Genomic DNA, 14,346 nt, shown 5'->3' on the forward strand with positions numbered 1-14,346 from the left:
GCTGCCGTTTCCCACAGACATTGGGCATCATCACCTTTGACATGTTCTCCAGGGGATGCTGGTGACAACCTATCAGGAAATTCCTATAAATTGGTCAGCTCTTATCTTCCTTACTTTCACATCTTTTTTCATCTGAACGACAGAAAATACACACTGTTGAAAAGATGATGATTTTTCCTATTTTCTCTTGATCTCAGTGGGGTGGGTGGGAGTGGGAAAAATTCAAAGCACCTTGACTCCTTAGATGTAACTTTAGTTTCCATAGAGCTAGGACACTGACAAGAATAGCACACTATCAATTCCTTGGATCCCTTATGAAAAAACGCAATGGGCCACCCGTTCGAGGTAAGCGGGAGCATCTTTGTGGGAGACCCTGGATCTGTAGTCAGCAGCAACCCCAGATCTGAGAATACCTCCAGGGCCACGCACAAATCACACCCAACAGACTCTGTGGAAGTTTCAAAAACTGAATGAATTCTAAACACTAGTGGAGTCAAGCTCCTTAGGCCTAACATCACCTGAAACCAAAATCACTGATGTCGAAAACATTAACGGTGCTTGAGACACAGAGAAGTCCCCTCCATACACAATGGATGTCCTTGCCTGTGACGCCCCAGAGCAGGCAAAGAGCACAAGGTAACGAGGGAGAGGTTGCTGATGAAGACTCATCAGGGCTCAGAGAGGACTTTGAAAGCATCAATGTAGGGGAAAAGCCACAAAAAAAAAAAAATAAATGAAACTACAAAAGCAAAAAACTCCAGACGGACTAAAGACCTCAGTGTGTAAAACAAAAGCTATTACAAGAAAATACAGGCAACTGTCTTTGACTTTAGCACGGTAAGGATTTTCATGCACTGACCATCCACTTGCCTGCCTCTATACTAAGCTTAACAGGAAGGCCCTGACCTTCTGCTGACCTCGTCAGACCCTTTGAGGGGTGTTAGTTGCTGCCAGATTTACTGTTATCTCAATGTCTCCCCAACCCTCTGATGGGTTCCTCTAGAACGTTTTAATGCTCTGAGCATGTGCTGCATTCCCCGAGGACGTAACTGTAATTTCAACTCAGCCTCTAAGAGGTCTTGGTAACAGTCTAACCAAGGGAAGGGCAATAAATGGAAAAAAAGGAAAGGCAAGTCAGGGATAAGAAGATGGCTACAACATACAACATGGCATCAGTACCTAAAACATACAAAGAATATTAATAATCCTAAGAAAAAGACAAGCAACCCAATGGGGAAAAAGATCAAAGGAAGGTGTAGAGAAGAGAAAACTGTTATTGAATCCAAGCTCGTACTGCTTGCCCCGCGACAGGGCAATAAATGGAGAGACGAGTCGTTGGAACAAGGAATAGCGACTTTATTCGGAAAGCCAGTAGACCAAGAAGATGGTAAACTTCTATTCCAAAGAACCATCGTGCCTGAGTTAGAATTCAGGCTCTTTTATACTAAAGGGGAGGGAGTAAAGCCGAACATTTCCTGGTTCCAGTCAGCCTCCAGAGGGGGATGCAGCCATTCATGGGTGGGCTTGGTCAGGATGTTTCCTGTGAGCTAAACAAAGGTATTTTAGCTTAATGCGCATTACTTGGGAGACCGAGTTCCCAGAGATGGGCCATTATGTATACTTTAAGCTTAAAGGCAACATGCCTTTAAGGATTAACTTGTCATAGAATACAAAGGTTCTTCCCTATTACAAAACCTGTTAAACTCTAGGCAACAACCATTGAAAAAGATGTTCAATCCCATCACCAATCAGCGCATGCAAATTAAAACCACAATGAGAAGATAACTCATTCCTAGATGGGCAAAAATCACCAAGTCTGACAACTCCCTGTCTTGGTGAAGTTGTGAGACAAAAGAGGGGCCCTTTCACACTGTCTGCCAATGCAGGGGACAGGGGTTCAACCCCTGGTCTGGGAAGATCCCACATGCCTCAGAACAACTAAGCCCGTGTGCCACAACTACTGAGCCTGAGCTCTAGAGCCTGCAAGCAACAACTATTGATCCTGCATGACACAACTACTGAAGCCCATGCACCTAGAAGCCCATACTCCACAACAAGAGAAACCACTGCAAGGAGAAGCCCATGCACCACAACGATGAGTGGGAATATCAATTGGCTTGACCACTTTGGGAAGAATTGGCAAGAGCCAGTTGAGCTGAAAATTGACATTACCCACAACACACTGCTAGGGACACTCCTTGAGAAGATCCCCCAGTGTGCAGAAAGAGGTGCATGTATGGCTGTTCACTGCAGGGCTGAAATGAAAACTGAGAAACCCAGAGCATCTTCAGTGTTCACCAATATGGAAATATTGATAAATACATTGAGGAAGTATTTAGAGTTATATTCAATGGATGTGATACTACACAGCAATCAAAATGAATGAACTAGCTCTGTATGTATCATTATGAATTGAACTGAAAATCTTCATATGCAAATGAGGAAAACTGTTCAACAATGCATGATTATGAGAGAGAGTGTATATGTCAGTTACATACACACAAAAACTAGTCCTATATATTGTCTATTGATACTTGTATATGTGGTAATAGTATAAAAGCTAGGATTGGAAGGATCCATACAATCCATTCATAATAGTACCTGCCCTGGGGAAGGGGGAAATGGGACAGGAGGGGGAACCAACATGATTCCAATTTATCTGTAATATTCTTCTTCCTTTATTAAAAATAAGCCAAAATGACAACATATAAATGTTTGTGCATTCTGGGTGGTACGTAAATAAGGACTATTTCCTATGGCACTTTCTTGTAGCTTCTTTTTTTCTTGTCGTTTTTAAACTGCACACACACAGCTTCTTTAGGTGAAACACTATAAACCAAAAGGCAAACAACATGCTAGAAAAAGCACCTGTACTATATGACAAACAGAACTTAACCCCAATATGCAAATTACTCATTAACAGCCCAATATTTTAAAACTGGGCAAAGAATGGCGGGGAAATGACAAAAGTAGTATGAATGACCAATGAATATAAAAGAATCCTTAACTTTTCTCATATTTTTTAATAACTGAAAACTAAAATAGTATACCAAGCTTTGTCTATCCAATTAGCAAAGGCTAAAAAGAATGACAGTGTTAGTAATGACATTGACAGACTGACACTCTCCACTCTGCAAGGAAAAGCAGAAACTGAAACAAGCTTTTTAAGACAAATCTAATATTAAATTTCAACAGAATTTAGAAAGTTTGGATTATTGTGACCCAAAAATTCTACTGCAGGAATTTATTCCAAGGAAATAATCAAATTGTTTAAAGGATCTTCATCTCAGCATCATTTATAACAGCTTACAAAAAAATGAGCGTCGGGCTTCCCTGGTGGCACAGTGGTTAAGAATCCGCCTACCAGTGCAGGGGACACGGATTCGAGCCCTGGTCCAGGAAGATTCCCACATCCCATGGAGCAACTAAGCCCGTGCAGCACAGCTACTGAGCCTGAGCTCTAGAGCCCACGAGCCACAACTACTGAGCCCATGTGCCACAACTACTGAAGCCTGCATGCCTAGAGCCCATGCTCCACAACAAGAGAAGCCACCTCAATGAGAAGCCTGCACACTGCAAGGAAGTGTAGCCCCGCTTGCCGCAGCTAGAGAAAGCCTGCGCGCAACAACAAAGACCCAACACAGCCAAAAATAAAATAAATTCAATAAATAAATTTTTTTAAAAATGAGTGTCAACCAAATATCTAATTCTTATCAGATAAATTATGTACTATTACCAAGCCATTTTAAAGAATGTGTTTCCAACAGGAAGAGGAGAGTGAAGACAAAAAAAAAGAGATTGTTTTCCAAAAATATTTAGTGGAGAAATATTTAAAATACTGCAAAATGGGGTTAAAACATCTGTGTGTGTGTGTGTGTGTGTGTGTGTGTGTGTATACACAGACATGGATATACATACACACTTATATGTTCATACACAGTCATTATCTCTGAGTAAAGGAAATGGTGATGTTATTACTTTTTTTCTGCAATGATTATGTATATTATTTTTATTGCCTGAAACAAACTTTAATGGAGTGAGAGTGTGAATGGCAATGGGGCATACATTACAAGTCTTTAGTTCTCCAAACTTTCCTTCCTGTCCTCACCTCAAAGTTGTTCTAGGAAGTTCTCATTCTAGAACCTTCACAAGCATTTCCCAACTAAACTAGGGTAACAAGAATGAGTACCTACAGCTCAGTGATATCAGGGTTCACTAACAGAACCCTCTGACAGCCATGGAAGTTAAACTTAATTACTTTACTGACTTACAAATTTCCCCTCTATAAAAAGGTTCCACAGGACTCAGAGTTTTAGAAAGGAAAATGAAAACTAACCAGAGTATCCTTTCTACCTTGTGTCCCTGCCAGGCTCGGGGTGAGAGCTTATGTCCTACTTCCAGTCCCTCCCTGGCAGCCAAGGCGACAAGGACACAAACCGCCCACCCTAAGAAGAAAACAATCCCTACACCGTCTGGCTGCAAGTCCGTGGAGCGCCGTTGCTCTGCTGCTCGCTTCTGGGACGTCCCACTGGGATGACCTGGTTCAGATGAGAGGAAGGGAAGCGAGGCTGCAGCTACTGAGGAGGCCACTAGAGGGAGGGAGGAGGCCGCCCGGAAACGCACAGGACTTCCTAGAGAGAGGTGAGGCTTCTGAGGCAAGGCGTGGAGAACGCCCCGCTCTGGCTCCTGGAACAGGGTCAGGGAAGTTCTAAAGAATCTAAGCAGGAATTAGCTTTTTGATTTAATAGAGAGGGTAGATTAACTCTGTTCCAAAAACCATAGAGGAAAATCATCACACGTGCAAAAGTGTCGAACCCTCCAGCACTGTAAGAAACACAAAGTGAACAAGAGCTTTTCCCACTTATGATAACAACAAAGATTTCTTTAAACAGTCATATTCATTTGTGATGGCTGTCAGCGCATATTTCTATAAGCTATAGAGGAGAGTGTAAAATGATTAACTCACCCTGGAGAGGAAACTTAAAATGTTTCTCTCTGACTCAATTGGTATGTCTGGGACTTAGCTTAGGGAAAGAATCGGAAATGTGAATAAATGTTTACTTAGGGGGGCTTCCCTGGGGGCGCAGTGGTTGAGAGTCCGCCTGCCGATGCAGGGGACACGGGTTCGTGCCCCAGTCCGGGAAGATCCCACATGCCGCGGAGCGGCTGGTCTCGTGAGCCATGGCCGCTGAGCCTGCACGTCTGGAGCCTGTGCTCCGCAACGGGAGAGGCCACAGCAGGGAGAGGCCCGCGTACCGCAAAAAAAAGAAGGAAAAATAAAATGTTTACTTAGATCCAAATTGGCAGCCCTAGAGAAATGACCACATAAAACAGAACACATTTAAATGTAATATGTAGCCATTCAAAAAATACCAGTCAAATAAGTGTTTCATTGGTATTCGAAAATGCTTATACTATAGAGGATACTCAAATTACATTAGTAAGTGAAAAAAGCAAGCTAGATAACTATATTTATAGTACAATTCCATTTCAGTAACCTATACCCATACACACACACCACTGATATGAAAAAAAAACTGGAAGACTGCATATTAAAACTAATAGTGGTTAGCACTGGCTGATGGTGTTACAGGAAAATTTCACTTCCTATTTTACAATTTTCTTTTAAAAACTTATCTAATACTATATAGCACTGACAGGTATTAAAGGGAAATTTCACTTACCACTTTATACTTTTCAATATTTAAAAATTTTTTCTAGTATTTAGTACACTGGAAGATGGTATGAGAGAAATTTCACCTTCTGCTTCATACATTTCTAGATTAAATTTTTCTGGAATTATGTACCCATAATCTGAGAAACAATACTTTCTCCTTAATTTTTAAAAGAAAACTCTTATGTAATAATGTGAAAAGTTAAAAAAAAAAAGTAAGCTTCAACTACGTAAAGAAGAAATTCAAAGAAAAAAAGACTGGAAAGGAAATCTGTCCAAGAATGACAGTGCCTCTGAGGAGACATACATGGTAGGTATCTGTAGGATGTGGGGTGGGGGGATGTTAGCTAGTCGTTTGCTTCTTTATACTCTCCTACACATCCCCAAACTTTTAATAATGAACAGATATCACTTTGATCATCATTTTAAAAAGTGCCCACTGGCTAGGCAAATCCTCTCTTTTTTTTTTTTTTTTTTTTGGCCACGTGGCTTGTAGGATCTTAGTTCCCCAACCAGGCATCGAACCCAGGCCCTCGGCAGAGAAAGCGCCAAGACCTAACCACTGGATTTCCAGGGAACTCCCGAGACATATCCTTTTGCTGCCAGGCCCCAGAGCTGAGGAGTCCCATGTCCAGACCCCAGAGGCCAAGGGAGGTCTCAGAGGTTGCATCTGCATTTCCTTTATTTACCAAAAAAAGAAAAAAATATTTAGGACTCCCCCACAGTCCTGAGAAGGTGGGGCCTTCCTCTGCTCTGAAGGACTCAAACTCCAGTTTTCACTAAAGTTTTAAAAGACCCCCTGCGTTTAGAAACTGGCTCCCACACCCATATTTAGTTTGCATTTTGTCAGAGTGAGAGAAAAAAAAATTAACATCTGTTGATTGCCTTCTATGTTTCAAGTACTATATTTAGAACTTTCATATACTAAAAGTAGTTTTAAAGGTGTCTGAAAACACTGCCACACATATCATTAGCCCCCTTTCTGTCCACACCTGCCACATGCCTTTCACAGAGACGTTTCACAGACCACTCCGTGTCACCTACTCTAGGATTCAGCCAGCGTGGAAAAGGTTCACCTAAGAATTAGGCAGAAATAGAACCCATCACGTGTCAACATCACGGAGCAGTGCAAAGATGCAGGAATTGCTTACTCTTGGGAATCACTGGAAATGACACCCAGGGTTGCTCCCAGCTCTCTGGGTTTCCTCTTCTCTTCATAAAAACACCATACTTATAGGTTAAACGTTATCATATCCATTTCATAAATTCCAAGGCTCAGCGAGGCTCGCCCAGACAGTAAGTGGGCAGGTTGGAAGCCAGGTTTTCTGACGCTGACGTGCGTGCTTGTTCCATTGTGCCATGAGCCCGCCCGCACTATTTAATGCTTGCTGAGTGCACACCTCCACGTGGATTCCAGTTTCTCTCTTCCTACCAGGGAACGGAGAAGGGCATTTTCATTTTTTAAAGCACTTTCTACGTACTGGGCACTTTACCTACGTTGTATCTCTTTGTCTTGACAATTCTGTAAAAATCCCCTGCGATGGCACCCATGTGGCTATAACGTGACTGACCCCCATCTTCTACCACAGACACATGGAGTGACAGTGAGGCCAGGCAGAAAACAGCAAGCAAACTCATCTTGAGAAGCAGAGGGGCAGACAGAAGGTATCCTCCCATCTGAATCACTCCAGATCTAGCCAATGAAACAGAAACCAATGAACCTGGAAATTCCTGGAATCACAGCCACTGTCCTGAAAGTTCCAATCAAGTGCAGGACCCAGAACCGCCCTCGTTGACAAATAAGCTAGAGCAGCCAACCACCACTAGGTGGCGCCAGACCACAGCCACGACAGGGACCGGCGGGAGCCGCACAACCAGCTGAGAATTCCAGGCTGGCGGGGGGTCATTTCGTTAATCTTGCAATAATGTGACCCCACGCTTTAAGCAGTTTAACTCCACTTATCGCACTATATGCAGTTTTACTGAGTCTTCGTTTTGCAGATGGGGAAACAAAAGCTAAAGCGGTCAGGCAAACTTGGCTGTGTGTCTGAAGCTAAGCAGAAGTCACTAGTGCTAAGTCAACACTCTTCCCATCACAATATACTATCCCTTTGTCCCGGAACAAGTATTTCTCAGACTGTGAGAGGGCAAGAAGGTGGATTCTTGAGCTTCCTAATCACACCTCTTCCCCAGGCGACTCCCTTGAGTGGTGACAAATCACTGTCCTCACACTTCCTATGGTGGCACATACTTGGAGCCAGCTGTGCCGTGCCAGAGCTCATACACACCAAAAGATAAAACAATGGTCGAGGCGTGAACACCAGAAAATTAAGCCAGCGGTCCCCAAACTTTAGCATGCTTCAGGACCACCTGGTGGGTGTGCTAAAACACAGATTTCTGGGCCCCTCCCCAGAGATTCTGATTTAGTAGGTCTGGGAAGGGCCTGAGGATTTGCTTTTCTAATGAGTTCCCAGGTGATGCTGACTGTGCAGGTCCAGGGACCACACTTGGAGAACCACAGAGTTAGGCTATGCCTCAGGACTGTCTCTGAAGCAGCATCTCCACTTGAAGAGATTCATCTTGTTCAAAGTGCTAAGACCTAGACCATCCCTATAACAATTAGCACCAAACATAAAGCTGTTGAGAGGGAGGGTGTGTCCGGGTTAGGTCTTTATAACTCTAGTTTCAGAATCATCCGCTTCTAGTCCCTGAAACGGGAAACGGATAGTGATATGCACAAGAAAAATATACCAAATAAAGAGCTTTTCCACAGCTTTAGAATACAGTACTCAAAGTTGCTCCTTATTTTCCAATCACAACACTCGTTTATAAAATATTCACTAATAAATGTACAGACTCATCAAGAACCCGTTCCAAAAAGTCACTTCCCATAGATGCAGTGAATGAATATTTTTATATATGCCTTCAGGGGCACCTTCAGATGAAACAGAAAAATGTGGATAAAGTCAGTGTAGCTTGGTGAAGGAAACAGCTGTTGAGGATGACACAAAGAGAGGTTGGCCATTTAATGTGACAAATAAAACTAAACTTGCAATACTCACCATTCTCCCTTGTTTCTAGAAATAGAAACAACTTGTCTATTCTGGAAAAGTAATTTGGCCCTTAGCTGTAAGACTTGACCACAAATTTCAGTTTCTAAAATATCTCCCCGAAAAGTAAAAATGCAAGGTTTTCCCAACAATGAAGATACTTCCTGAGAAAAGTAAAAGCTAGCAATTGTTTAGATCATGTTTTTATTGCACGTTCCAACTGGTAACTTCTACCTGTGCCGTCCACAGTGGCTACCGGCCCATATGTGGCTATTGATATGTAACTGAATTAAATAAAATAACATTAAAAATTCAGTTCAGGGACTTCCCTGGTGGTCCAGTGGTAAAGAATCCGCCTTCCGATGCAGGGGACACGGGTTCGATCCCTGGTCAGGGAACTAAGATCTCACATGCCGCGGGGCAACTAAGCCCACGCGCCACAACTACAGAGCCCACGCTCCCTGGAGCCTGCGCGCCACAACGAGAGAAGAGAAAAAACCCGTGCGCCACAACAAAGAGCCCGTGTGCTCCAACTAAGACCCGAGGCAGCTAGTAAATAAATAAATAATAAATAAATCTTAAAAAGAAAAAAGTTCAACTTGAACAAGCACCATTTCAAGTCCCTGAAAGCCACTTGTGACCAGGGCAGCTATAGAACACTTGCATCATCCACAAAGGTCTACCGGAGCTACTTCTTCAAACAGCTTCTTCCAGAATAGGATGACTGTTAGAAGGTATTGCTAACAACAAAGCAACAGAAAGAAACCAGCCAAATTGGTTCGGCTCCAGTGAACGGATCAACCAGGATTCCCCAGGCTCATCTTGCCCCAGTTGCATGAGGAACAGGAAGAAAGAGGAAAGTGGAAAAGCACTCAGGCTGGGGTCCTTGGCTTTGCTCCTTCCCAAGTGAGAGGCTGGCTGGGCACCTAAACCCCTGGGTTCCTCCAAAGACGGTGCTGAGGAGAGGACAAAATCAGGGATCACAGTGGGGCCCAGCACAGCACCGGCTCATGCTAAGCATGTGACATAAAGCACCGTTGCCAGGATCCCTTCAAAAACCTTCAATTATTGAAGCTAAAAGTCGCACCCACTTCCGTCTCCCTCTTAGTCCAAATCCTTCAGGTCACTGTTCCCTTCTCAGTTTTTCTGTGGAAAAGGGCCAGGTCTTGGGGGTTTTGCTTTTAATTTCCACCTGTCAGACTTATTTTCCTGTAAAATACAATAATGTGGGAAAATGAAACATATGAAATCCAAGCGTCAATATGCTCTGTCAAATTGTTATGAAAGTTTCCAATTTCTGTGGAGAGTGTTATGAAAAGCCTCAATTTCTGTGCTTCTGTCCTTACTGGCCAGCACTGGTTGAGGACCACACTCTGAGTAGCCCACTCCACACTGCAATCCTCTTCTCACTAGCGACTCCCAAGTCTTTTTTTTTTTTCCTTACAGTTTTCCATGCCCACGATTCCAGACCATCATCATCTGAGTCAGAGAAAAGAACGCTGCACAGAGAAAAAATCCTGGAGATTCGCAGAGTGTCTCCTCTGAGGATTTAGCAGAGCACGGATCAGCACATGCATGTGAAGAAAATAACCACCACTGGGGGTAAAAGACATCAGAAAGGATGAGAGAGAACAGTGCCTGGTGTGCACAAGGGCCGGCAACTGTCTATTCCCACCAGACAGACTGGGAAAACACATAATAATCCATGCAACACTGAGTAAAATACTCAGAAAGGTTTTGCCCTGGGAGTGGGGCATAATTACCCCTAGCCTGAGCTCTGCTCTAAACTCACTTAGCAAATCATAAAAACCACACTGGAAAGGATTACTGTTTCTAAATAAGTGATCTGCACCCCAGAAGATTTAATGCTCAAGAAGATTTAATGGAATGTAAAAATATCTAGGACTCAACAAGGTATGATTCACAACGTGCAGCATCCAATCCAAGATGATCAGGCATGTAAAGAGGAAGAAAACACAACCCATCATGAAGAAAATAATCAATCTATGGAAATCCACCCAGATCTGACACAGACATTAGCATTAGTAAAGAAGGACGAGTTATTGTTATTCTATTCCATATGCCCCAGAAGTTAAACAGTGACACAGAAGATATTTTTAAGAGGCCCAAATTGAACTGCTAGAGATGACAACTAAAATGTCAGGTGAAAGATACATTGAATGGGATTAAAAGCAAATTACACATTGCAGGAGAAAACATCTATGACGTTAAAAGCATAGCAATAGAAACTGTCCAAAATGCAACAGAGAGGAAAAGAATCTAAAAAACAAAAAGACCATTAATGAGGGGGAGGGGAGATAAATTAGGAGGTTGGAATTAACATACACACACTACTATATACAAGATAGATGATCAACAAGAAACCACTATATAGCACAGGGAACTCTACTTAACACTCTAACAACCTATATGGGAAAAGAATCTGAAAAAGAATGAATATGTGTATATGTATAACTGAATCACTATGCTGTACACCTGAAACTAACACAACATTGTAAATCAACTATACTCCAATAAAATTTTTAAAGAAAGAAAGAAAGAGAGGGAGGGAGAGAGAGAGAGAGAGAGAGAGAGAGAAAGAGAAAGAAAAAGAAAAAGAAAGAAAGAAAGAACCATTAAAGTGAGCCATGGGACAACTTCAGGATGCCGAACCAAGGGGCCACTGGAGTCCCTGAGGGGAAAGGAGGGGGTGGCAGAAAATTTGAAGAAATAATGGCCAAAAATATTCCAGATTTGATGAAGACCATACACTCACAGATCCAAAAAGTTCAACAAACCCCAAGCACAAGAAACATGAAAAGTGCACCAAGGGACATCATGATCAAACTTCTCAAAATCAATGATAAAGGGAAAATCTTAATCAGAGGAAAAAGACATGTTACATACAAAGAGACAAAGATAAAGATGGCACTGGATTTCTGACTGAAAACAAAGCAAGCAAGAAAACAGTGAAACAACATTTTTTTAAAATGAAAGAAAAAACTATCGACCTAGAATTCCACACATAGCAAAAAATATCTTTTAAAACCAAAGTGAAGGACAGCTGAATTCAGACATTCAAAAGCTGAAACAATTCTTCACGGGCAGATCTGCATTACCAAAAAAAAAAAAAAGTTAAAGGAAGTCTTTTAAGGAGAAAGAAAATGGTACCAGATGAAAATCTGGATTTAAACAAAGGAATGAAGAGGACTAGAAACAATAACTGCATGGCTAAATAAGATTTTGTTCTCATTAGTTAAATCTCTTTAAAAGATAATTGACTAGAGCAATGGAAGAAAACTGAGAGACTGGAAATAAACCCTTATATTTTTTTAAAAAATTTATTTGTTTATTTATTTATGGCTGTGTTGGGTCTTGGTTTCTGTGCAAGGGCTTTCTCTAGTTGTGGCAAGCGGGGGTCACTCTTCATTGCGGTGCACGGGCCTCTCACTATCGTGGGCTCTCTTGTTGTGGCGCACAGGCTCCAGACATGCAGGCTCAGTCATTGTGGCTCACGGGCCCAGTTGCTCCGTGGCATGTGGGATCTTCCCAGACCAGGGCTCGAACCCGTGTCCCCTGCATTGGCAGGCAGATTCTCAACCACTGCGCCACCAGGGAAGCCCAAACCCTTACATTTTAGGGTCAATTAATTTTTGACAAATTTGCCACAACAATACAATTGAGAAAGAATGGCCTTTTCAACAGACGGGGCTGGGAAAACTGGCTATCCACACGCCAGAGAATGAACCTGAACTTCTACCCCAAACCACATACAAGAATTAACTCAAAATGGATCCAAGAGCTCAACCTAAGAGCTAAAAACTATAGCTCTCAGGGCATGAATCTTTGTGACATTTGGTAGGTCTATGTTTTCTTAGATAAAGCACCAAAACCACAAGAAACAAAAGAAAAAATAGATTAGACTATATCAAAATTAAAAACTTCTATGCTGCAAATAATAACATCAGGAAAGTGAAACAACAGTGCACAGAATAAGAGAAAACATTGGTAAATTATATATCTAACAGGATATTTACATGTAGAACATATAAAGAACCATTAGAACTCAATAATAAAAAGACAAATAACCCAATTAAAAATGGCTAAGGGGGGACCTTCCCTGAGAGTCCAGTGGTTAAAACTCCGAGCTTCCAATGCAGAGGGCACGGGTTCAATCCCTGATCAGGGAACTGAGATCCACATGCTGTTCGGTGTGGCCAAGAAAAAAAAGGTAAGGGATCTGAATAGACATTTCTCCAAATAAGACATACAAATAGGCCATTAAAAGATGATCCACATCAGTCATCAGGGAAATGCAAATCAAAACCACACTGAGATTCAACTTCACACTCACTAGGATGGTTAGAATCAAAGTCAGACAATCACAAGTACTGGCAAGAATGTGGAGATGCTGGAACCCTCATACGGAATGTAAAATGGTGCAGCCATTTTGCAAAACAGTGCCTCAAAAAAGTTAAACATAAAAAAAAAAAAAGTTAAACATAGAGTTACCATATGACACAGCAATTCCACTCCTAGATATCTATCCTAAAGAACTGAAAAAATATGTCCACACAGAAACATGCACAGGAATCTCCATAGCAGCCTTATTTATAATGGCCAAAAAGTGGAAACGAGTGTCCACTGACTGATGAATGGAAAAATAAAATGTGGTCTATCCATACGATGGATTATTATTCAGCCATGAAAAGGAACGGGGACTTCCCTGCTGGCGCAGTGGTTAAGAACCCGCCTGCCAATGTAGGGGACACGGGTTTAAGCCCTGGTCCAGGAAGATCCCACATGCCGCGGAGCAACTAAGCCTGTGTGCCACAGCTACTGAGCCTGCTCTCTAGAGCTCACGAGCCACAACTACTGAGCCCGCGTGCTGCAACTACTGAAGCCCGTGCGCCTAGAGCCCATGCTCTGCAACAAAACAAAACAAACAGAAGCCACAGCAATGAGAAGCCCGTGCACCTCAACGAAAAGCAGCTCCGGCTCACCACAACTAGGGAAAGCCCATGCACAGCAATGAAGACCCAACACAGACAAAAATTAATAAATAAATGAATAAATAAGTATTTTAATAAATAAATATAAAAGGAATGAAGTTCTGATACATGCTACAACACGGATGACTCTGGATCATATTACGCTAAGTAAAAGAAGCTAGTTACAAAAGACCACATATATATGACTCTATTTATATGAAACATCCAGAATAGGCACATCTGTACAGGAGTGCTTGCTTAGGGCTAGAAAAAGAGGGATGGGGAATGGGGAGTGAAAGCTTATGGGTACAGGGTAATGGATAATGCCACCTTTATGCCCTCCAACATTTCCTCAGTGCTAACTGCGTGCCCTGCATTATACTAAAGGTGGCAGATCAAGGGTGAATCAAGATGAGTTAAACACTGTCCCCGTCCTCATAAAACTGACCACAGAGGGGGAGGCATAGACCCCTGCCAACAGTTTCAATCTAATCATAATTCAAAACACCACAAGACAGGTAAATGAACAAGGTGTGTATGAAACCTGCATCAGAGGAGCCACAGCAGAGATCACAATGGAGGACATCGCTTGGAGAGTGATGCGGACCTGGTGGGATGAAGTGTGAGGGTG

General features: G+C 42.3%; 1 protein-coding gene across 1 annotated transcript in view; it reads right to left on the reverse strand.

Moving 5' to 3' along the window:
- The window catches only part of LIMD1 (LIM domain containing 1), a 73,571-nt gene that overhangs the window by 13,852 nt on the left and 45,373 nt on the right, over nt 1-14,346 (reverse strand). The window lies entirely within an intron of this gene.

The sequence above is a fragment of the Kogia breviceps genome, chromosome 10 (assembly GCF_026419965.1).
Source record: "Kogia breviceps isolate mKogBre1 chromosome 10, mKogBre1 haplotype 1, whole genome shotgun sequence".
Taxonomy (NCBI): domain Eukaryota; kingdom Metazoa; phylum Chordata; class Mammalia; order Artiodactyla; family Physeteridae; genus Kogia; species Kogia breviceps.